Source organism: Motacilla alba, chromosome 11 (genome assembly GCF_015832195.1).
Source record: "Motacilla alba alba isolate MOTALB_02 chromosome 11, Motacilla_alba_V1.0_pri, whole genome shotgun sequence".
Lineage (NCBI taxonomy): Eukaryota > Metazoa > Chordata > Aves > Passeriformes > Motacillidae > Motacilla > Motacilla alba.
Genome location: NC_052026.1, coordinates 11176119 through 11198762, shown reverse-complemented (window position 1 = coordinate 11198762; position 22644 = coordinate 11176119).

Here is a 22644-nt window from a genome sequence, read left to right as displayed (position 1 = left end):
ATGTACCATACTTTCTCAGCACTGAGCTCTGGAGAAAAACCTGAATTTCTGTGGAAAAGGAGCAGTCTTAGATTTCTCCTTCCTCTCTTCTCAGCACCAACCCTGCCTGGTCTGCTCTGTTGCTCAGGACCTGCTTAGATCCATATTATTGAGAGTTTGGGAGGAATAGGGTGATTTTGTGTTTATGACACCCAAACTTCAACTCCAGTTGTACAGTTTGATCTATTAGTTTCTTGCTTGCACGTTGGAGTTGACAAAGGGGGGAAAAAGCATAAAATTCGTGGGTTGCGACAAAGACAGTTTAATGTTCTGCTCTGAAAGATACTATGGAAATTATCTGAGGTCTATAATTAAGAAGTCCCCTATTTTGTATTTACTGATATAATGTACAAATAGTCTCTACTTCCATTGCTGTCAGTGGCAAAATTCTTGTTATCTAGAGCTACAGAGGCAATCTACAAAATAGCTGTCAAAAATAAACACACAGAGTAGCTTCAGTTGGGAAACAGAAGAGAGGTGTTTGTGATTTCTCTAAAATCAGTTGAAATCTATTGTATGATTATAATTAATTTTGTATTTGTAATTATAGTGGTCACAGGATTGGGCCTAAAGATCATAAAATGATCATAAAGCAGATCACTGCTATTGTCTTTGAAATATGTAATGCATCTTATTGTCAAAGTCACACAAGTCCTTTTCTGTTCTTCTGCTGAAGACCTGTGCTGTGCAGGTGCCCACACCAGGAGCCAGACACAGTTCCCATCCCACAGCTGCTATCTGCACCCTCACTAACCTGTTCAGCTCTCATACTCAAAAGACCTGCATCATGTAAATCAGGAAAAAGCCTTTTTCAGCAGCCATGATTCAGAGTTACCCTCTGAAAGCAGAAAAAGAGGAACAAATGGGTAGCATGGCAAGAGAAATGACATCAGTTCTGAGGGAAGGCACAGAGTGTGGTGAGTGCCTGCCTGGTGTGCAGGTCTCTGGGCACTCAGGTGTTGGAAGATCTCTGAAGCTTTTCAAGACTGTGACTAAACCAATGCTTAAGGATCTCCTGGTCTTTATCCACTGGCTGCCTTGCCTGTCTCGGTGGCAGGACATCCCTCTGCACACAGCTCTGCTGGGGGATGGATGTGCTCTTGCAAGTACTCTCCTCCATTCCTTCTGGTGGGAATTGCTTCATGGTGAGAGTTCAAAGCATGAACTCTCTCTGAAGATTTACTTTTAAAGCCTATCTGTTAACAAGACATGTTTAGTAAAAATGGTAAAGCAGAAGTGTTTGGGTCTATTAATAAGGTCACTGATGCTTGAATTAAATTCACTCAAATGTGAAGCTATCACAAGAGCAATGAATCTTTTAAGTCTTCTAAATAGGTCTTGAGCTCCATTTGCATGCATCTTTATGGAAAATATGGAGTTCCATGCAATTACAAGTCACATTATGGAAACTATACCTGAAAAAATGATATGTGAAAAGTGGCACTGGTTGCCATCTTCCAAAGCATCTGCAATTCTAATCCCATCCAGACATCTTGGGCTCATGAAGACTAATTTTGTATTCAGTTGTATGAGTAAATGCAACTTAATCATATTTGCATTGAATTCATTCAAACACCCAACAGTCCTTGCTCTCGAAGGAAGAGCAGTGCTGAATATTTGCAGGCTTAGATTTAAAAAACCCTTTCATGAATCAAAGGCAGAGACACTCAAGTTGGAGCTACCCCGAGTACCACATGGGTAACCTCTTCTCACATTTCCTATCTTGTTTTTCCTACACACAAACAGCTTTGGCTGGAGTGATGGCCAAGAATTAATTACAAGAAAAAAAACCCTGGCATTCAAAGAGCAGATTTTATGCAGGCCTGTTTTGGTCTTTTTTCTTTCTGGAAACTCCCTCTGTAAATTTTAGCCTTCATATCTGTCCTAGTTTTAGCTGGGATAGAGTTAATTTTCCTCTTAGCAGCTGGTACAGGGCTGTGTTTTGGATTTAATAGGAGAATAATGGTGATAACATGGTGCTATTTAGTCATTTTTCTGCCTCTGTTTTGTATTTTGGTGTTAGTTTTGGATGTTTCGTCAGTGATTCTATCTGGGCTATAGTTCAGATAAAGGACAGCCAAGCTTTCATTTAGCCACAAAACACAGATGATTTCCTGCCATTGCCATCTCCACTTTGGTGTGAGGAGATGCTGAAGCTCTTGTGCCTGTTGGAGTTGTACTGTTTCTACAGGAAAAAAAGTTGTTAGATTCCAGCTATGAACGAGTTAATGTCAGCATTTGGTTCAGTGTTGTGAAACTATATATTATCTATTGTATTTCCTTGGCCTTAAGTGGATTCTAGCATGGGATGAATTAGGTTGGCTAGATATTTTCTGCTGACTGTGATATCCCTGTTGAGCAGCTTTCCCAGTACGAATATATTTGGCCCTTCTTTTTTTTTCCCCACAAGCTATATCCCTGTATAAAAACAGCTTTATCTCTAAAGAGCAAATAACACCCAGTGCTCATAACAGATGCCAAGAAATGTTTCTGTTTTGATTTTTTGAAAATAAAAATTCAACTGTGTTCAATAAAATTCAGAAGCCGTTTTCCTCTGTGGAAATTAAAGGAATCCAAGGAAGTCTAGGAAGATAGCGACCTTCCTAATTAAAGCGGTAGCAACTGCAGGAATCCGGTTTTTACAACCACCTCTATCTCACTGTGCTGAGAACAAAGCAGTCCTCCATTAATATTTTATTTTCTCTTTTCTTCCACTATAACAATGCTCTATGTTCTGTGAGAGCCCTGGAAAGACATGCAGAGCTATGTTAATTATGGCTTAAATAATTGACACTCTGATTGTGTTGTACTTTGCGAATTGTATGTGGCGTGTCACTGGTTCTACATATAATTACATCTATTCACTGCCATCATTTTTCCCACTTACATCACAGGATACAGTAGTCTACATGCCAAAATCGTGTGCAGTAACTAATAATGTCTTCACCAAATGACCTTTGTTTTTAAACACATGGAGTGTGTGTAGCAGTGGAGGTCTGATTGCCATCGGAGCTAACACATGCATCCAGGAAGATCTATTATGAAACAGTGAATGTCAGGGGAGTTGGGGGTCTGCAGCAGAAGCACACTCGGGATCTAAGGAGTAGGTATTAGGAACTTTCCAGTGTGGTCTGATGGTAATTCCTTAATTAACATTGCATCCAGATTTTCAGCTTCTGGGAGCCCAGAAATTTATTATTTGTTGTTTTATAGATGTGTGCATTAACTACTGGCATTATTAAGTACATCCAGCTATAGTACCTACAGTACCCTGCAACAACACAAACAAGCTTTCAAGACTCATCTTCAGGTGTTGACTGAGTCATTCTGAAAGCTTGAGTTTATGTACATGTTGGGAGGGTGAGTAACCAGATTCTTCTTGGAGTACCTCATTAGTCGACATGACTGCTACACAGCCACTTCCACTTCAGTGTTTGTACAGTCAGCAGCTAACTTGAAAATTAAAACTTATCTCTTACAATGCAGCCTTAAGTGAACTAAAAAAAACCCAAACATTTACAGCTTTTTCAAAAACCTGCGTCATCAAGGGGTATGGCAGAGTTCATGCCTTTGTTTGGAAATAGAGTAACTCCCTGCTAAAATGAACCACTTTGGAAATTGTTTCTGTCTGCTCTGCATGTTTGTCCTCCTGCTTTCAAATAACTTTCTGCCCAACTGGACTTGATAAGGGAAAGGGATTAGTGCTAGAAAGGCTACAAGCACAGGTTATCCTCAGACAACCTGGGAGGTTTGCACCAATGACCACTGTGGAACAATTGCTCCATCCATGTCCTTCCCTGTAAAAGTGAGTGGCTTTCACCACAGTGAAGGTGGGCAGATAGACCACTTCAGGATTACTGTGGAATAAGGATATGTAAAAGAAAGTACTGCAGGTTCACTTTTAAATCCACACCTTCTTATGTTGTAATAACTTGTCTAGGGAACCAAACCTTTAATGTTTTTATTATTCAGATCATAGTAATGATTAACTAAAATGGTAATGTAGAGAGGATCCATAGAAACAGATTTGCAATCAGCAGTGACTTTGAGTCAGTTACTGTGAAAAGCTGGGACACTAACACTCTTGGTATTACACATCAACCTTCAAAAAAGTAGGGAACTGTTGGGGGCTTCTGACAAAATATTTTCCTTTTTTTAAAATATAAAAAAAATTTAAAACACTGAGGTTTGTCACATATAATAGTCACATATAATAAACAGGATGGTGCAATCCTGAAATTACTGCAGGATGAAAATATTCGTACTAGAAATAGACATTCTTGTTGGGGTTTTTGTGTATATGGTTTGGTTTTGTTTTTTTAAAGGGACCCAATATTCATTCCTTCTTCCTTTTCCAGCCTGAAAAGTTATTTAAAATGTAGAAATACTAGGAATGCAACTATTTATATGAAGCAACAACATGTTGAATGCTACTGGGCTTAAAAAAACAAGTTTTCTGTGATAGAGAATACTAGAAGGAGCAAACTAAAAGTCCTGTGGAAGGTGGATCTCCTGTGATATCAGCCTAGATATGTGATGAGTCCTAGAAACCAGGAAAGCTTATGAATGAGAGAAGTGGAAAAGTATTATCTAGAAATGGGGAAAAACCCTCATTCTCTGGAAATGTCAGCTGGGATTTTTGAAGTATTTAGCAATTGTCTGTGTCTGGCCCAGCTTGGAAAGCTGTCCCAGCTTAGGACATCACTTGAACATGTGGTTCTGTGCTGCTGCTGAAGCAGAAGTGTTACATGAAGCTGAGCATCCCACATATGGATGGGCTTAGGGATGTGCGGAAATGCTTTGTCTGAATTAAGGACCCTGTTTAGAGGCTTCCATGCATTGGCAGAGGTTGAAAAGGTTTATCTTGAAAATAAGGAATGCAGCTTGTTGCACTGATTTTGTGTGTGTGTGTGTGTTTGTTCTAAAAGCAATGTTGGTCACATGAGAAATTGCAGAATATCAAAAAAGCAAGTATTCAAAATACGGTCCTCATTTTTCTATGCTGCAACAGAGTTCAGTAGCTTTTCTCTGGAAATTCTTTATGTATGTGTAGTTTTACACTTAGGAAAGTAACAAATGCTTTTAATCAAGATGGACAATTGTGTGCAGGCAGGAGAGATATGATGCTAGATTGAAAATGCAAAGGATTTTTTTGTCTTCCCAAGTTTAGCACAGATGGTTAAAAATTTTGGAAAAATAATTTGACTGAGCATTCTCATATCAAAAATTATAGTAAAACTGCACTGTAAATTGAAAAAAACTATCTTGCTTGCATATCAGGGATAAGTATACGTCTTGTTTTTATCTTATTTTCCTTTATTCCTCAGTGTCATTACCAAAACAAGTATTTCAGTGCATTAGAAAATGTAATTTGAGTCAACTGATACCTCAATCGGTTCTGAGATATATGTAATTTCCTGTGATGTTGAACAGAGAGAATTGATTTCAAATGTATATTTTTGGATTAAGGTGAAAGGATCAAGTAGGAAGGTAACTCTTATGTCTGATGATTGAATTTGACCTGCCATATGAGCAGAGCAGAATCCTGAAGGAGGATATCTGTGACATATAAATGCCATGTCTAGATATTAATTTTGTGCCTATAAGGAGAGCTGGGTAGGAAAGTGGTGAATCAGTAAAAGAGCATTTGTGGCACGCAAAAAGGCATCTCAGCAGTTTCTCTATGTGTATTCCTGTACTTAAGGATAATAATTCCTAGTTACCTGATCCATGTAAAAAAAAAAAAAAAAATTGTTTTTTCTTCCAAAACATGGAAGAAACAATAAACTTCTCATCACTGACTACTCATGTACTGGAAACTCCCTATGTGGATTTTGTAGAGCAGAGCCTGTGTTTGAGACCTAAATGTAAGCCTGTGTGAGTCGTGTTCTGGGCTGGGCTTTGCTGTGCAGTGGAGTTTGAAGGCCACTGCAAAATTTTCTTTAAGGTGAATTCAGATGACAAATCCAAATGGGTACATGATTTTTCTTTTAAATCTGATTTGCCCAGGAAATTATATAATTTTTTGTCTGAATGTTTTCAATGATTAATTTTTGAACCACTCTGCTGTGGTTCAAAAAAACCCTGGAAAAGCAAAGACTGTAATATTATGACTATTTCATGAAAAGAAGTGGCCCAGCAGGTCCCACTAATGCGTTTGATCCAGAAAGGAAAGAGTGAAAGTGCACCTTTCCTTGGCAAAAGAGTTTCTGCAGAAAAAAATGATGGAAATGAGAGGTGCTGTGGAAGTCTGGTTGCAAAATAATTCCATAAACAGCAAAACCCATTTTGTGAAAATTTTGAACTTGTCAGGCAGAAACATTGTTCTATGAGGTACCTTTCTGTGGGACCTTAGAAAGTTATCTGTGGTATTTCACAGATATTTCTGCTTTCAAATTGTACTTGAAAGCAATTTGAAGCTAGTAGACTGGACACATGAACATGTAATTTTTTTACCACTAGTGTGAATCTGTAGTTATGTTTGCATTTTTTCCTTATATTGTAGTGTTCCTATATTTTACATATTTCACATAAAAATGAACTTTTTTTTTTTATTTGCTGCCCATTTCAAGTCTCTAAATATTGTCCATCTGGATACAATATTCTTGATTTTTTGGGCAACAAGTGCCCCTTTCTTCTTTCTTCTCTTCTTTCACAGCCTAGATAACACCAGTCATGATTCAGAAAGTATATGACCAGCAAAGTACTCTCCAGATTATCAGTTGATCACAAATGTTCTTTGATGTGTCTTTAGTACTCAGTATTTTCAGAAGAGACCAATGATATAGTGATACCCCAGGCAGTGGATACTTGAAAGAAGTGTGGTATTTATTTAGTGCATAATCTTCATTCTGTGAACATCAGGCTTATATCAAGGGTAGGTCTTTGGATTGCAGAATAAATGTGACTGAATAGTTGCCTTTAAAAATTTTAGAATGTGTCCATAACCTGACTATAAAAATAGTAATTTTATTTATAATCCAGCATTCAGTGTGAATGTTTCACTCTCATATGTTGATATGAACTAATACCTGAAAGCAAATGCTCCCTACACATATTTCTTTACAGTTACAATGAGAGAAACACCAAATTTCCTGAGTTTAGCTTTCCCCTCCTTTAAAAGGATTAAGTTTTATTGAAGTTCAGATGGGTAACTTGATGAGCTTGCATTTGCTAAAGTCTTAAATTGAAAGCCTTCTAGATCAGCTTGGTATCTTTGCAAGTCCTGAAGATGTTTCTCTCTGTTCACTCAAATGTATTTTTCAGCATTTATTGTGAACATGCAAACATTTTCTAGTTATATTGTTTTAATGGAGAAGCAGCTATGAGTGATGTAATTCTACATGGCCGTTTTCCTTTTCTATACAGCTGTTGCAAAATTAAAAAGCTGTAAAGCTACAAATGGCTTCATATGAAGCAATACACAGCATGGAATTTCCTGCCAGTGGTTAAAATAATACAATTACTTTTAACAGATGAAAATAGTTAAGCAGGTCCCTGTTTAAAGAAACGAAAAAGCCTTTCTTCTGAAAGTATTCCTTTAAAACATTTGCTTGAAAATAAGTTAAAAACAATCGTGGCATGGAATACTTTTACTCTTTTGGGGTTTTGGCATACAACACAGATCAAGAAGAATAATCACAGTGGCAGGTAAGAAATCTGTAAAAGAAAAGATTTATTTGAACACAATTCACCAGACGTACATCTTAGTTTAGTCTTGTCTCCATCTGCAGAGTAAACCAGCCATATGCTTAGAGACATCATTGTCTTTTCTCTTTTTTCTTTTTAATCCCCTGCACCAAAAAAGAAGTCATTATATTTGACAAGATTGGTACATTTTGTAGTAATTACAAGGGGACACAAAACAAAACCAGACCAGTTTCACAATGTCCGTGATTGTCCTAATGCACCAAAGACTATTTTTTACATTCTGTTAGGGGGAAACTGATTAATTGGTTCTTTGTAACTCCAAATTGAAATCACAGTGTAACCTGGTGGTGCTCAGCACAGGAAACCTTTGGGGATGCTAAAGTTTGGACACGAGTCTGGGACATAGAGGAGTCCCAGAACTATTGTGTTCAGTGAGCTGTGAAAAGTCATTCAGAAGAGAAACACTCAGCATCCTTTATTTATTTGCATTGAAATATTTATCTGTGATGTGAGGCATTCATAATAGATTGTCAATCTCTTGTGCCTTGTGATGAATCTGGGTGTCTTGCATTGAATTCTAAGTATTTTCTTCTGTGAATAATTTCATAATTGTCACATTTGCAACCTATGAATACAACCTGACCTTTGGATCCCATTTATCCTTTTTTTTTCTTTCTCTAGTAAGGAAATCAAACCTTTAACTTTCTGCTAAAAAAAAACCAAAACCAAAAACCAGAAAAAAAACAACAAAAAAACCCTCACCTGCCTAAATTATTAACTTTTACACTTAGATATTAAAACTCAATCAACCTGAAAATTCATGTCTTGCTGCTCTTTCCTGATAATTGAAGGAAATTATTTATGTAGCATAGATTAATATTGTTCCATGTTCTACCTGACATTCCAGATTAAAGTATGACTTTGAAATAGAAGTGGGTTGGGAGACTGAATTACCTTATGCAACCACTCTAGTACTTGGAAAGCAATGTGTTAGGTTCTTAATACCAAAGCTCACAAAGGAAGGAAATTTTTACTTCCATCTTATTTCCTGGGTGGAACAGAGAGTGAAAGGAGCTTGGGAGAAAAAACAAATTGGAGAAAGAGAATAAAGACATGGTAACCATAACAGTGTGCATCTTCAGTCCCTGGCACTGACTTTCAGGGACATGGATGTCACAAAAGCTGTGGTTTTGGTAGAAAGACAGGAAAGTCTCTTTTGAAGTTGCATCTAATACCATGGCTCCTACCATGAAGTTGCATCTAATACCATGGTAGGCTCCTTTGAGCTGTGCACTGATTCAGAGAAGGGTCTCTGTTTTTTCACTGTTCTGGGACAAGCCAACACACAAATAACATCTAGAGTAACATTTGGCATTTCTGGCATAACTCTGAGCCATTTTCTATAGAGTAGGAAGCTGTACTGACCCACCAGCACAAGTAAGTTTAGTCAGAGATTTTTGAGTGAGCTTCTCTTAGCCTTTTCTATCTTCCTTCATCTTCCTTTCATCTGTGATTAAAAAAGGATCTTGGAGACAACAGAAAAGGCAGCAGTTTAAAGGAGGTTGAACAGTGCTAACCCAGAACACAAAGGGTGGAGGTGTATCTGCTCACTGCTGGCATGCAGCCATTGTGGTTATCAGCTTAATAGCATAACTTAACAGGAAGAATTACACTCGTGACCTTCTGCTCCAGCAGCACAAGCTTCTATCACTTGAGCTAAAGGAGAATCTCCATTAGTAGTTGCTCATTTTCACAGGGCACATATCCCTCTCTTGGGCCAACCACTTATAACGACAAGATATCATAAACATTTGAACAGCTCTGATTTTGTCCAGTAGAGGGAAGTGGATAGACACAAACACCAACTCAATATGTTAGGGAGAGATATCATCAACATATTAACCACATCATGCATGATTGGCAAAAGGCGGAACGATAGCAGAACCTTGCGTTCCTCACCACTGCCAAAATCTCAGTATTGACTAAGGATCATTTCCACTAGAATTGCTGTGTCTTGCACTGTCACTGTTTTTTGAATTACAGAGCTGCCAGAAAAGAGTAATCTGGATCACAAACCAATTTACCTTGTTGATGAAAATAACGTTGTTGGGTTATGAACAGCACTCATTAAGTTCAATTTTTCAAATTATGCTCTTGAGGGAAGAAGACTGTTGAAAAATACCTTTAAGAGAGAGCTGGCAATAAGTTGCATTTCAAAAATAGGTGTCTTTTTCCTTGGAAATAGGAATGGAATAGTAAATTGGGTACTGCCACAGAACTCCTCCAAAGTGAGAACTCCAAAGCATTTGGATGCTGGATTTCCACTTTAGTGTCAATCAGTATTTCTTGGGTAACATGATAAAAGTAAAATATTTCAGAACTAGCTTTCTTCTAGACCCCTATTTACTTGCTTCCAGTAGCCCAGTGGCTGTTCCCTGGGGAGAAAGACAGTTACTGAATTTAGAATTGCTCCTTGTCAGCTTTAGCTGTGCAGGTACTACTCACCCAGTAGGAAAAAAAAAGAAGTGTTTGCCTGTTTTGGAGTCGTGCTTGGATTATGAGCCTGGTGGGGGTTTTTTTTTGTTGTTTTGTTTTGTTTTTTGTTCTTTTTTAAGAAGGCCTTAAAGGCAAAGATGTACCACTCAGCAGTGATAATCACACTGCTGTACCATGGAAACATGGCCAACTGTATCAAGTATTCCTAAGCCTGTGACAGGCAATCATCAGCCCAGTCTTTCTTTGGAACTGCTTGAAGCAGTCTTCTTCTTTTTTAATGCTGAATGATTCTCCAAAAGGTCCACCAGCTCCTTTCCTCTCCACTGGATTAGTTGGAGTGTCCAAATTTTAAAGGATGCCAACTGGCTTGCAACCAGCCATTTATAGAGCAGCTCCTGTTCCAGAGGCATTTTTCCCCCAACAACTTTGGCTGCTTCTCATCCTCATTCCTTTCTGTACAGAACTCTGAAGTCCCTGTAGAGGTTTCATAACATCCTGAAGCCTTCATCAAATGGTAAATTGGTATTCTGTTAGGCTGTCAAGAAGGATTAGAAGGAAGGATCTATTCTTCTTCTTATTCTCATTCTTTAATGACAAGTTACATTGCCAGGCTGTCCACTAAATCACATTAGGCAAGGTCTAATTTCCTTCTTCATACCAAAATAGAGAGGAACCAGAAACAAAAAAAAAATCTCCCACTTAGGACATGCGTTGAGAATTCAAGGAATTCTTATGCTACTGGAATTCTGTTTTACAAGTTAGCATTTTATTAGCATGAAAATGTTTATTGTCCCCTGACTGCTTTTCTCTTTTCTTTTGGAAACATATATACACCCATTTTAAGTATTTGTGAAGCTTTAAAACAATCTGCATTGGTGAATTTCATCAAAAGCATGAAGAGTTAATGCCTTGACATGTATTTTCACAGAGAAATTTTCAACTAGTTCTGTGAGTCTCACATTCTTTGTCAGGATTCATTCCTTTCATTCTCACAAAAGGAGTTTGGGTTTTGCTGGAAACTGAAGATCCCATGTTTACCAGCACTGCTTTCACCATTACACACATGTGTAATGTGTGATACTCCCATTGCAGTCAGTATCAATGTTTGTGGGTGTAAACATGAAGACATTAACTGAGAAGCAGTCTTTAGAGAATGAAGAAATGTGTATTGTAATGGCAGAAACCATTCCAAATATAGTGCTGTTGGAGAGTGGACTACTTCTCCATGTCTAGGGGCATAACTGGCCTTCAAAGGAGAAAGGCCTTGAAAAAATGGAGGGGAAGGAAAAATAGAATAGCCACAACTGGCTTGATTCACCCCCAAAACACACCTTCTGTGCCTCTCACTTCCATGTTTGGAGTGCTGGCAAAACATCATGGTTATTGCAGCTCTTTGTATTTTTCCATCCTAGTGCTATATGTAGTGATGGGACAGATTAGGTTAATTGCAAGAATATGAGTGGGAAATGTACCCGGTGGGCAGTCGAGGCTGCACTAGCCAAACGCAGAGCTGGGACAGTTCAATGAGTGTTAATGCTGTGCTGCATCCTGCAAGACCAGAATGAATGCCACACATTTCCAAGCATAAGAAATTCTGCATAAATAGGACATTCAATTATTTATGAATAGACTGCAAGTCAGTGATTAATTAGCATTTTAAATATGGTTGATTAACACATTAACCCTATTTTATGAAAACTCTTTTAAAAGATACATATTACATGTGCTTCCATTTGATTTTCACATTTCTGATGTCTTTCATCTGTTAGATTACTGTGTCCTATAAGACTTTCTAGAACGTTTAATTATTTACTTTACAAATGCAGGATGTTATAATGATATTTGTAAAGAAAAAGCTAGGATAATGAATATACAATACAGTATTAGCAGCTTCCCCAACTGTTGACAGGAGGTTAGGGGGGTATGGGTGGAGGAAGAAAGAAAATCAAAACAAGATAATAATGTTGCATTAGATGTATACAAGTGAATATGCAATAAGCACTGGGAATTCTGTACAAAAGCAATAACATAATTTACCATTCTGTATGAAAGAGCTGGCTGAGGTGCTTTTGTCTGTATTGAAGGTAACATTTGGAAGCTTCCACTGGAAAGCAGAATATAACCTAGAAATGGTTTGCATTATCAGTTAAAGAAGAAAACATTTACTTGTTTAATAATCAGTTATTTATTTCTATTATTAATTATTCATCTATCTCTCAGTGATCTGTAGCAGACGAGCTGCTACCCTACCAAGGGCTGGGATTTACCTGCCAGACCTAACGATGAAGAGAAGGGAAAGAGAGGAAAGCCCCGCCCCACCCTCCAATCAGTAGCTCAGTTAATTTTAAACTGTTTGTTTCTGTGGAGGCTGATTAAGTGTCAGAGTTGCCTAATAGCCCAAGATACCTCATTCCTGTATATTCACATGGCAATCCACCGACTGTCCTCATGTAATAAAGTGAAATTATGCTGGGAGGGAAACTGTCAGAACTGACCTTTTTCCTGGGGTCTTGTCTCATGACATACAGAACGGAGAGGACATTCAGCCTTCAGAGCCCTCAGCATCTCAAGAGGGTCCCTGTTTAAAGTACACACCTGCTCCTCTGCAGTAAATAGTCAATATTCTTACATGAAGGCATACGCTTGAATATTTTGTATAATTGGCTCTGTCCCCATTTCTGCAAAAGGATATTGAAATTGGTGGTGTTAGAGTTGACTATTTTCCCCCTACATTGTTAAGGACAAAAGCCCTGCAAAGCATTCCTGTGGTTGGAATTTTCCAAAGTTAAGGCGTGTGTGAAAAAAAAATGGGGGAACACATGATACTGAGTATTGGTCAAGTGGCTCTTCACCTGAAAGATGACTTATTAGCCAGGATATCATCAAGGTGCAGTGTAGGTTTATGGAGCAGCCATTGAAAAAGGGCATAATGGGGAATTCTTACTTAATCGGTGATTCTATTTGCGCAGGTGAGGAGCACGTTGTCTACAGAATGCTTTTATATGTTGTATAGATAGGCAAGATAATTGCTAGTGTCGTTGGCCTGCTGCTCAAGTCTTCTTCTCCAGAAATTCTTCCTTTTCAGTAACGCTATTTTGCCATCAAAACTATCCCTAATGTTTCACAGTGTTGCGTTTCCTGTCTGAAGAAACAATCAAACAAACAAACAAAACTGCCAGGTATTTAAAATTTTTATTTGCTTAATTCTGCTTTTTGGCCTCAAAGTATAGGGTAAGCTATTTCCTTTCTTGATGATAACAAAAAAAAAAAAATAATGGAGGCAGCCATGTTACAGTGAAGGTCCATATCTTTTAAAAGTGAGCACTGGAGTATCTGGACGTGTTGCATGCTTCATTGCATTAACGCACCATGTACAAGGGTATGTGATTACCATGCATAAGGAGGCTTGTGGAGCAAGTTCAGTGAAGTCATTATGATGATATCATTGCTGGTGGCCATTACTCTACATTACTAGTGGCCATTACTGTAATCTAAATGGACATTGGGAGGAGATTATGGTGAAAGGTGCTAATGGCTTGCACATTAGAGGTCCTTAACATATAAGCACCCAGGATGAAAGTCTATGTACAAAGAGTTAAATAAATTGTGCAGCATCTTCCCCCAGGGAGTCATTAAAGGTATTATGCAAGTTTAAGTACTCTTCTTTATCTGGGCTATTAGACCTTTCAAACTAGGGGGTCTAAAGGAAAGAGCTCCTGAGTAGTGGTTTTCCCAGGTGTAAAATCAAGCCGGTGGGCTAGGGTTGAAGGGTGGTGGGTGAGAGTGGAAGACAATCTATAGTTTAAGCAGGTAAATCTGTCAGATTTCCCAGGTGCTGGAGAAAAAACTGCTAAGTGTGTGCAGTTTTCATGTTCAAAGGAAGACTGTGTGCATCTTTTGGGGCTTTACTTTGGAATACAGTCAAATTATCCACCTCTTCCTCAGCTGAAAGATGTGGATAATACAGGTTTGCTATATTATTGCAACTTTTTGTTCCAATGTCTCTTTTTCTTAAAAAAAAAAAAAGATATATGCAAGTATTCTCGTTATGTGAATATCTGCTGTCACAAAGATTTTCCAGTACTATTAATGTAAAACTTTAGGCATTGCCAAAATCCAATGGTTTTTTCTCTCTGTCTTGAATAAATAATGGAAGACAGGAATAAGTAGAAAAGGGAAATAAATTCTTCCTCACAGCAGAAGCTCCCCTTGCAGAGATGTATATTTTCTTCCTCCAGTATGCCTCCAGAGCTGATAGCAAAAGGAATTCAGAAACCTCAGGTAGAACTCAAGGCAGCAACCCAGCTCTGCTCTGGGAAGGGTTCCTGGTTGTTACAACAATTCTCTGTAGCTGGAGTTTATTTTCAGGTCTTTGCATTCATGGCCAAGCAAAATATATGTAAAACCATGACATGTCTTACAGGATCTAAACCTAAAGTATACTAAGAGTAAGGGATTTTCTATTTATGAGCCTATCTTGACTTATCTGATTTGAGGTATGTGGCTGAGTCAAATCTATCTATTTGCAGAAAATTTTGCGAGACTTCATGTTTGTACAAAGCCTTACTACCAAGAAGAAGATGAATCATTGCTAAAGCTAAGCCATTATAGCCAAAATGGAAACCAAAGAGTGTGAGGTGGTAGATGGTAAAACATTGTATTTAGGGGTAAGAGATTCAGTTCAGGGTAATTCTGAATGAAACTTGAGGTACAGTTGAACTTGAATACCTTCAGATGCCTATGATAAATATGCAGGAATTCTGGTCCCGAGTCCTCTGTACAAGCCTTCGGGGATGTAGTCAGAGAATGACCAGCTCCACTCTCCGCCAGGGCAGTGGTTTTCCTCCCAATGTAGGATGAGCCCACCAGTTTGTTCACACTAAGTCTTGTGCTGAGCTGAAGGCACTGTGTTATTGAAGTGCACACATTGGCCCAGAAAGTTTTATCTTACAGTTTAGGTATAAATTTAAATGCTTTAATGCGATTTTAATTAAGGCATGGATTAGAGAGGAAGAGGACAGTGTAGGAATATTTCCACAGAAGTTTTATTGAGCGTGCACAGTAGCAAAAGAGAAACAATTTGGGTTTTGTCCCACAATGCTTTAGTCTTCAAAGGCTGCAAATCCTCTAATTAATTGGCAGGTAGAAAATAGGCTGTACAGAAGTTAATTCACTGGGGGCTACAATTGCTGCGGCTGTGCCCTCAGTGCCTGTTACAGTCCTGATCCAAAGTCAGTTGAAGCCAATCGATCAGGCCCTAATTGCACACTGATTAGTATCGCTGAGCTTGGCAGCATAGTAAATCTTTCAGAATTAGGAGCCACTGTGTTTTTTGGAGTAGCTCTTTTCACCATTACGTGTGACTGATAACTTGCAGTGGGATTTAAACACAAATATTGTATTATTGAGAGACAACACTATGTGTAATTGTTGCCAAGATAATAGATGAAATAGCTCAACTTCCTTTGGAAAAGTTTCAAAGGTTGAAAAGTTTCAGACAGGCATTTTTTGCAGGTGTAATGAAAGGATCAGCGTGTATTTCCCACAAGGGCTTTCATTTTTCATTTTTATCCTTAAGAGAAGCCAGTGGCGCTTCCTGAGTATTGTCATTGACTAAGGCACAAAGAAGGAGAAAAAAGAAACAATTGATAAAAAAAAAAGAAAGAAAAAGTGAATCAAAACATGACTTCTTGTTTTCAAGAAGAAGGGCCAACTTTTACTTTATAGTAACAGCTTTGAGATCAGCAGCTGTGGGATTACATGGCAGAGGTTTGTAAAAAAAATCAATAACTGCTGCTGTTTGGAGAGAGGGAAAGAAAGGACAGCTAACTAGACCAGATTGTAACAGTTCTGCAAGCAGTCACAATGCTCACCTTACAACAGCGCAGACCTGCAAATTATTAAATAATAAATCACAAAGTCGAACAGTCTTGGGTGGACAGAATGCGTTTGACTGTAAAGCAGACAGAGGCCTATGAATTATTCACATCTCAAGCAAAGATAAAACAAGCGGAGAAGAAATGAGAAGAATTCTTCCAAACAGGTTCTCCTGTACTGAAATATACCTTTTGATTACTGATACATATTTGGGGATTCAACCGGTCAAAGTCATGCCAGAACTAAGAAGAAGGAGACAACTGCAACCTAGGTTTAGTGCTATGGGAAAATCCTGGCATTAATAAGTAACTTCAGAAGTAATGTTCCTGTGAAATATCATTTTGCAACATTAGTATGTTAGCAATTAAGGGGGAAAAAATAGATCTCAGAAAAAAATTGTCATAGAAATGTCAAGATCTCAAGTATTTTCTTTAATTTAGTGAGTTAAAACTTTGTAAGATGTTATTTTAATCAGAAAAGCAAGCTGGGAGCTGAAGATTTGCTTATGAAGATTGTGGGAATCCTATATTTTGATAATTTTAAGCATCTGACTTAGCTGAAATAGAAAAAAAAGAATGAAAGCTGCTCTTCAAATACAAAGACAAGAACAAAAACCAGAATTCTTCACTCTGAATTGTGGATTTTTATCACTGGTTTATACCATATAGGTTATTTGAACATAGCTAATGTCCATGACTTACGGAGGAAACAATACCAATCCAACCATTCATTTTCCTTTGAAGTATTTTTTGTTGTTGATGATGTTTTTTGTTGTGGTTTTTTTTTTTTAATTTTATGTTTTTCCTAGCAGAATTTCCAGCTTACTGCACTGATACACCCCTAGAGAAGAAAAAAATATATATGGTCAGATCCTGCTGACACTGAGGCCAGAGCATAACATTCTTTGGCTGTATTGATGACAAAGAAACATTTTGAGGTCTTTAGTGAAAAAGACTTCCAAGATCATTAACCCAGCACTGCCAAGTCCATCACTAAACCATGTCCCTAAGCACCACATCTACACATATTTTTGATGGTAGGAACACCTTATTTGTAATTAGTGGTATGGTGTCATGAAGGATGGAAATACACTGCTGCTGAGCCTAATGCTGGCAGAAACTGTAGAAAACCACCTCTTCTTCGTTCTTTACTTCTTGAAGACCACGTTTGTGAATAAACCTACTTGTGGGAACCTCTCCCATGACTGACTTTACATTTCTAAGACAGTGCAATCAAAAGAAAAAAGGGACAAGGACCAAATTCAAGAGAAGGCACAGCTAATCCTGCTGAAGGTCCCTGTATGAGTGCTGGACTCCCCCTGACTGGTTGGATAGTTACTATTCCAGTAACTGGAAGCAAATGTTCTCAGCTTTCCGAGCACCAGCTCTTCTGGTGGCTCTGCCTGTGAGAGTTTCCCATAAATGTGTGTCCTGATAAGGAACAGAGTTGCTTTACTAGTGGAGCTGCCACAAACTGCAAGTGCAGATGAGAAACAGCATGTGCCAGTGCCCAAGGACGGGAAATCTGGTTCAGGATATGAAGGTAGGGCCTCCCTCCCCATGCTTCCTCCAGAGTCAGTCTCCTCATGCCTGCTGTTCCCAGCCCAGAGTTGGTCTTTTCATCCTTTTATACGTAGAACTGTTCAGGTCACTTTTCCCAGTCTCCTGATTTCCTGCTCTCTGGGCAAATTGAGACAGACCCAGCCCTGCCCAGCACAGGCTGTGTCCAAACCTTGCTTCTTGTGCTCCAAATCCATGGGTCCCCCAGCTTTTCTCTGCTGTCTACTCCAGGTATCATCATCTCACTGCCAGCTGCCTTCACTTGTGAACCAAGTGTCCTTTTGTGCCCCTGTGTGTTTTCCCTTGAGCCAGACAGTTGCAAAGTCATGAGTTGATTTTAAGAGGTGAGCATCACAGGGACACAATTAAAATAGGAAACAAAGTAAGAAATGTTATAATTCAAAAGAGTTTGGGGAGGCAGGCAAATGACCAGTGATACTCAGCAGAGCTTCAGAGGTGCAGACAAGAGGCTTCAACTTGATGAAAACAAATCTATAACAGTAAATAAAAGCAACTTAAGGGGTGCATGTCTAATACAGCCAGCCATGAGGAGGTGTTACTCCAGTGCTTTGTGTAGCCTGTAGGAGATAGATGAGTTGAAATGAGAAACTTAGTGACCAAAACAGAGACCAGCATTATTTGGCTACTTCTCTTGGGTGTCTTAAACATTGCAGGATACACCTACATCCAGCTGAAGATTGCTGATGTATCTATGGAACAAGAAAAAATTCATTCTGTTATATCAGAGCTAAGCAGATATTTTCCTTGCACCAGCTTACCAGTAGCCAGGAAGTTTTGCATTACATAACTGCCTCGTTATCCATTTAAAGCATTAATTAAAATGAGCTTTTAGCTATTGTATTGAAATTTCAATTCCCATGAGTTATAGATTTCTGAACAATGGCCAATGGAAAACACAGGGCTAACCAGGGCATATGTTGTGCTGATAGTGTCTAAATATTTTAGGTGGACAACTGACAACCTTAGCAGCAAATGAAGTTAATTGAGATTCTGTACACGGGCCACACAAATACAGCCTGTACTTACCAGGTTTTGATTCAGGGCCTTCCATAGCAGCAGGAAATTTTAACCTTGCTTTAAACCACTTAATTGTGTTTGTCAAGAATCAGAATCCAGACTTATAAAATTTACATCAAAGTTGGTTAAACTGTTTTTTATTCCTTCTACATTACTCAAAAGAAAGATGTTCCTTTTGTTTTTTAGAAGTCTTAGAAAAAAGTGGTTCCTAATAGGGCCCTCCATTTAGTTGTGCCAGTGATACTGATGTACAGGCCACGCTTGCACAGATTGGACAAGAGTAATTTAGGTGAATATTTTGCCCTATATGTTTAATCTTCTTAAATATACTGTATGTAGTAAGATTTTGGCAACAGAAGTTTGTTTTAGTTGCTGGTGGGGTTTTTGTGGTGGGGTTTTTTTGGGTTTTTTTTTGTTTTTTTTTTTAATTAAAGAATAAACCAAAATAACTTGACCAAAGCTATTTTACACTTCAGAATTTTTTCAAAGGTGTACATTTGGTCTCTTTGCTACATATACAAACCCTTGTTGAAGAGCATTTACTGCTGGTGTTTCCCTTGTCTCCTGGTTTAATTGTTGCCAGTTGATATTTTCTGCCTTTGGTGCTTTATGCAGAGAAGGTACCAGCAATGTAAGCCTTGGTTATGCTGAACAGGAACTGTCTGATAAGGAACAGATGAAGCTTGTTTTAAAATGTTTCATTTTTATCCTTCAGGAAAAAAAGGTGAGCACCTGCATAATGTACTCTGGTGAGTACTATCAATTAAAGAATTGTGAAGTTGATATTAGAATATTATTTATAATTCTGTTATATAATGGCTTAGATGGCCTGCACTGGAGAAATTAACATGACAGAGGGATAGAAATCATATTAGAATTTGGACATACTTGAGAGTTGATGAAATTACATTAAAAAATACCATTCAGAATAAACACTAATGACATGCCTTTTTATTGATGTTTAATTCAGAAAAGAAGTTAATGCATGCCTTGAAAAGCAAAGAAGGTCTGCTTTATGCTTAATAATTTGCTTAAACTGAATTTCAGACAGAAAATTAATTTGTTCCTAAGAACTAGAGGACTTTCTAGAAGGAAAAAAAAAAAGTTATAGTATTAGCTTCTTTTTCTGAATACCAGTGCTCTTCAGTATATTTGAAATCTGAGAACCGGTTGGATGACTATAGTTTTTAGCCCCTTGGTTTTTGGATTTGTGGTTTGGTTCTGGCTGTCCTGGGAAGGTCAAAGGCCAGTCAAGGTGTGGCTACACCCCTGATATTGAATGGTTGGCAGAGATCCCGTAACCCTCAGAAAGTTCCAAACACACTCTCTGTAGTAGTCCCCAAAGCCCAGTGTTTGCCACAGTGAACTCTCCAAATATATGCAGCTTAATAAATGAAAGGTTTTCAGAGTGCTAACTTAGCCAATATCTGTGATTAGATTCTGTTGCTAAATTAAGTCAAGAATTCTTTGATGATTTTTTTTTCATGTAAAGCTTTCCTGGCTACCTGCTTCACTGCAAAGAGCAAGGAGTTGGATAATTGTGATAAATTCTCCAGCTCAATCTGGTAGCTGTAAGTAACGTTCAAAGATCTGAACTAAGATTGGAGTGAAGAATAAATAAAATAAAGTAAGAAAATCAAATATTTCTCTGCCAGCTAAGGTAGTCTAGTTTTTACTACTTTGAAAATAATATTATTTAATTTTGGCAGGTGTGTTGATTCTTCTTGGGAAGCATTGGTGCTCTGTTAACACCTCTAGAGCAGCTTTCTGCAGTGAGCAGGCTGCACAGAGCTGCCTGAGCCTGGACACAAACCCACAGGCTCCCATGACCCACAATGGGCACTGAGGGGGTTCTTTCCAGAATTAAAAAAGTGGTTTAATGCCAAGCCAGGCATTTTGGTTAGTTCAAAGCAAAGCATATTACTTCTGGGGAGGTACATAGCTCTTGTTTAATCCTTATTTTTCATTCAGATGTATGCTAAAATCAGAACAAGTTACCTTGAAACTGTCATATTTTTATTTTCAAGTGTCATCTATTTTAACATTTGTTAAATATGCTTTTTTTTCTTTATTTGCCCGTGGGATCATCCCACTCACTTCATTTTACTCAACTTCATTAGGAATTTTGGCTTTTCCAAAACTTGACTGGGGAGGCCATATGTATTAATTTTTCAAGCTGCCCATTTTTGTATGTAAGCTGTTAAAACTTAATTTCTGATATGAAAATTGTCTAACAAAACCAAACTATATAAGACTGATCTTTTATTAAAACAGGAAGTATTTTATGATAATGAACCTAAAAGAGTCTCATCAGCAGGGGGATTGCCAAATAATCTCTTCCAGTTGAGACTAATGAAACAGTTTATCTTGTGGCCTATATTTAATAAGTGTGCTTGGTTTTCTGAGCACTGAATCATTCTAGAGTTCTGAAGCATTTTACATACAAATAATTTTCTTATTTGGCTTTATCTAAAACACTGTCTTGTTGAAAGACATTTCCCATTGACTTCAGTGCTTTGGAGTAGACTCCTGATATGATGCTGAGTGCCAGTTCCTTTTTCAAACAATATGTGGAGGGATAGTTTTTTTGAATTCATTGTCTTTAATTCTCAATTTGTCTTTAATTATCAAAATGAACCAAAATATAGATGCTTTCCATTCATGGCTCCTATCTGAGAGGACTGTTCAGTAATTTGACATGAAAGCAGTTACAGAAACTGGCTCACATGTTTATTTGAATCATCTGCCTTCAAGGAGCTATCAGACAAGTTTGTATCTGTGTTACAATGAGCCTCAAGTTCTAATTAGCAAAACTAACCTGACACACGCTTCCTCTTACGGGCTTTTAAGCCATTTTCTTTTGAATCTTTTGGAAATGCTGGAGAGCAGGCCTGCAAGAACTAATAATATTATTGCAGCATGTCATCCTGGAGTCATTTAAATGATGTGTGTGTTCCAACATCAACCTTTGAGGTTATTATTAAGTCCTGCCACAGCAGGAGCAAAAGTCAAGAAGCAATTATATGCATGATTAGTTTGTCAGTTTTCCAAAAGTTCTTTGGGCCACTATTCGTCCTGCCTGGCTTGTTGAGATGAGGATTTAACACCAAATTTCAGGCTGATAGGGTGTGCTGCTTCTTGTGCTGGGCTCTCCCCAGCCATCAGTGCTCAAAGAGCAAAGATAACAAAGTTGTGGAAAGCCAAATGTGCTCTAAGCCTCAGTTAAAAATCTGAAAAGAGCTAAATGCACTATTTCTTGGAAGGCTAAATTGATCACCTGTAAGTTCTCACTCAGGAGAAGGTCTCAAAACACTAATTATGAAAAATAGCTTCTCTTCAGCCCAGCGCAGGGCAGAAAATAAACTTTATTCAGGTTTACCTGAGCTACATTAACCACGGTACTTCTGGCTTTTTACTTCTGCTCACTTCCTCAAAATAGGTGCTTTGTACTGTTCTGAAAATATGAACATAATCTACAATGGCCTTGAAAAAATGTTAAAGTAGGCCACCCATCTCCTGTGCAACCTTTGCATAGCAGGCAATGAAGGAAACTAATCAAACCATAAAACATAATATTGTTAACTCTTCCCACCCCTGCACACACTGTATATAGGGACTGCATAAGGAAATGCAGAGCCTTTCTTCTATGGCACAATGAATTTTCTGTATGCACATTCTTTCGCATTCTATTTCATCGATTTATTTTCTAGTGTTGGTAGAAGGCCCCATTAAAAACCATGTCATGAAACAGAATTTCTCTGGGCTTTCCCAGGTCCAAGTTCTGCTTAAATGACAGCGAAATTAATTGTCTGCCTAGCCCAAAAATGTGAAAAGATAAATATCTTGGTGCTGAAGTTCAAATCATTTATTTAGGAATCATTGTCATAATAAAGACTTAGAATATACGAATGCAAGCAGACCACCAGAATAGACCCACATCTTTGTGGAGACCAGAATGGACAGACTAAGCAGGCCATCAGGGTGT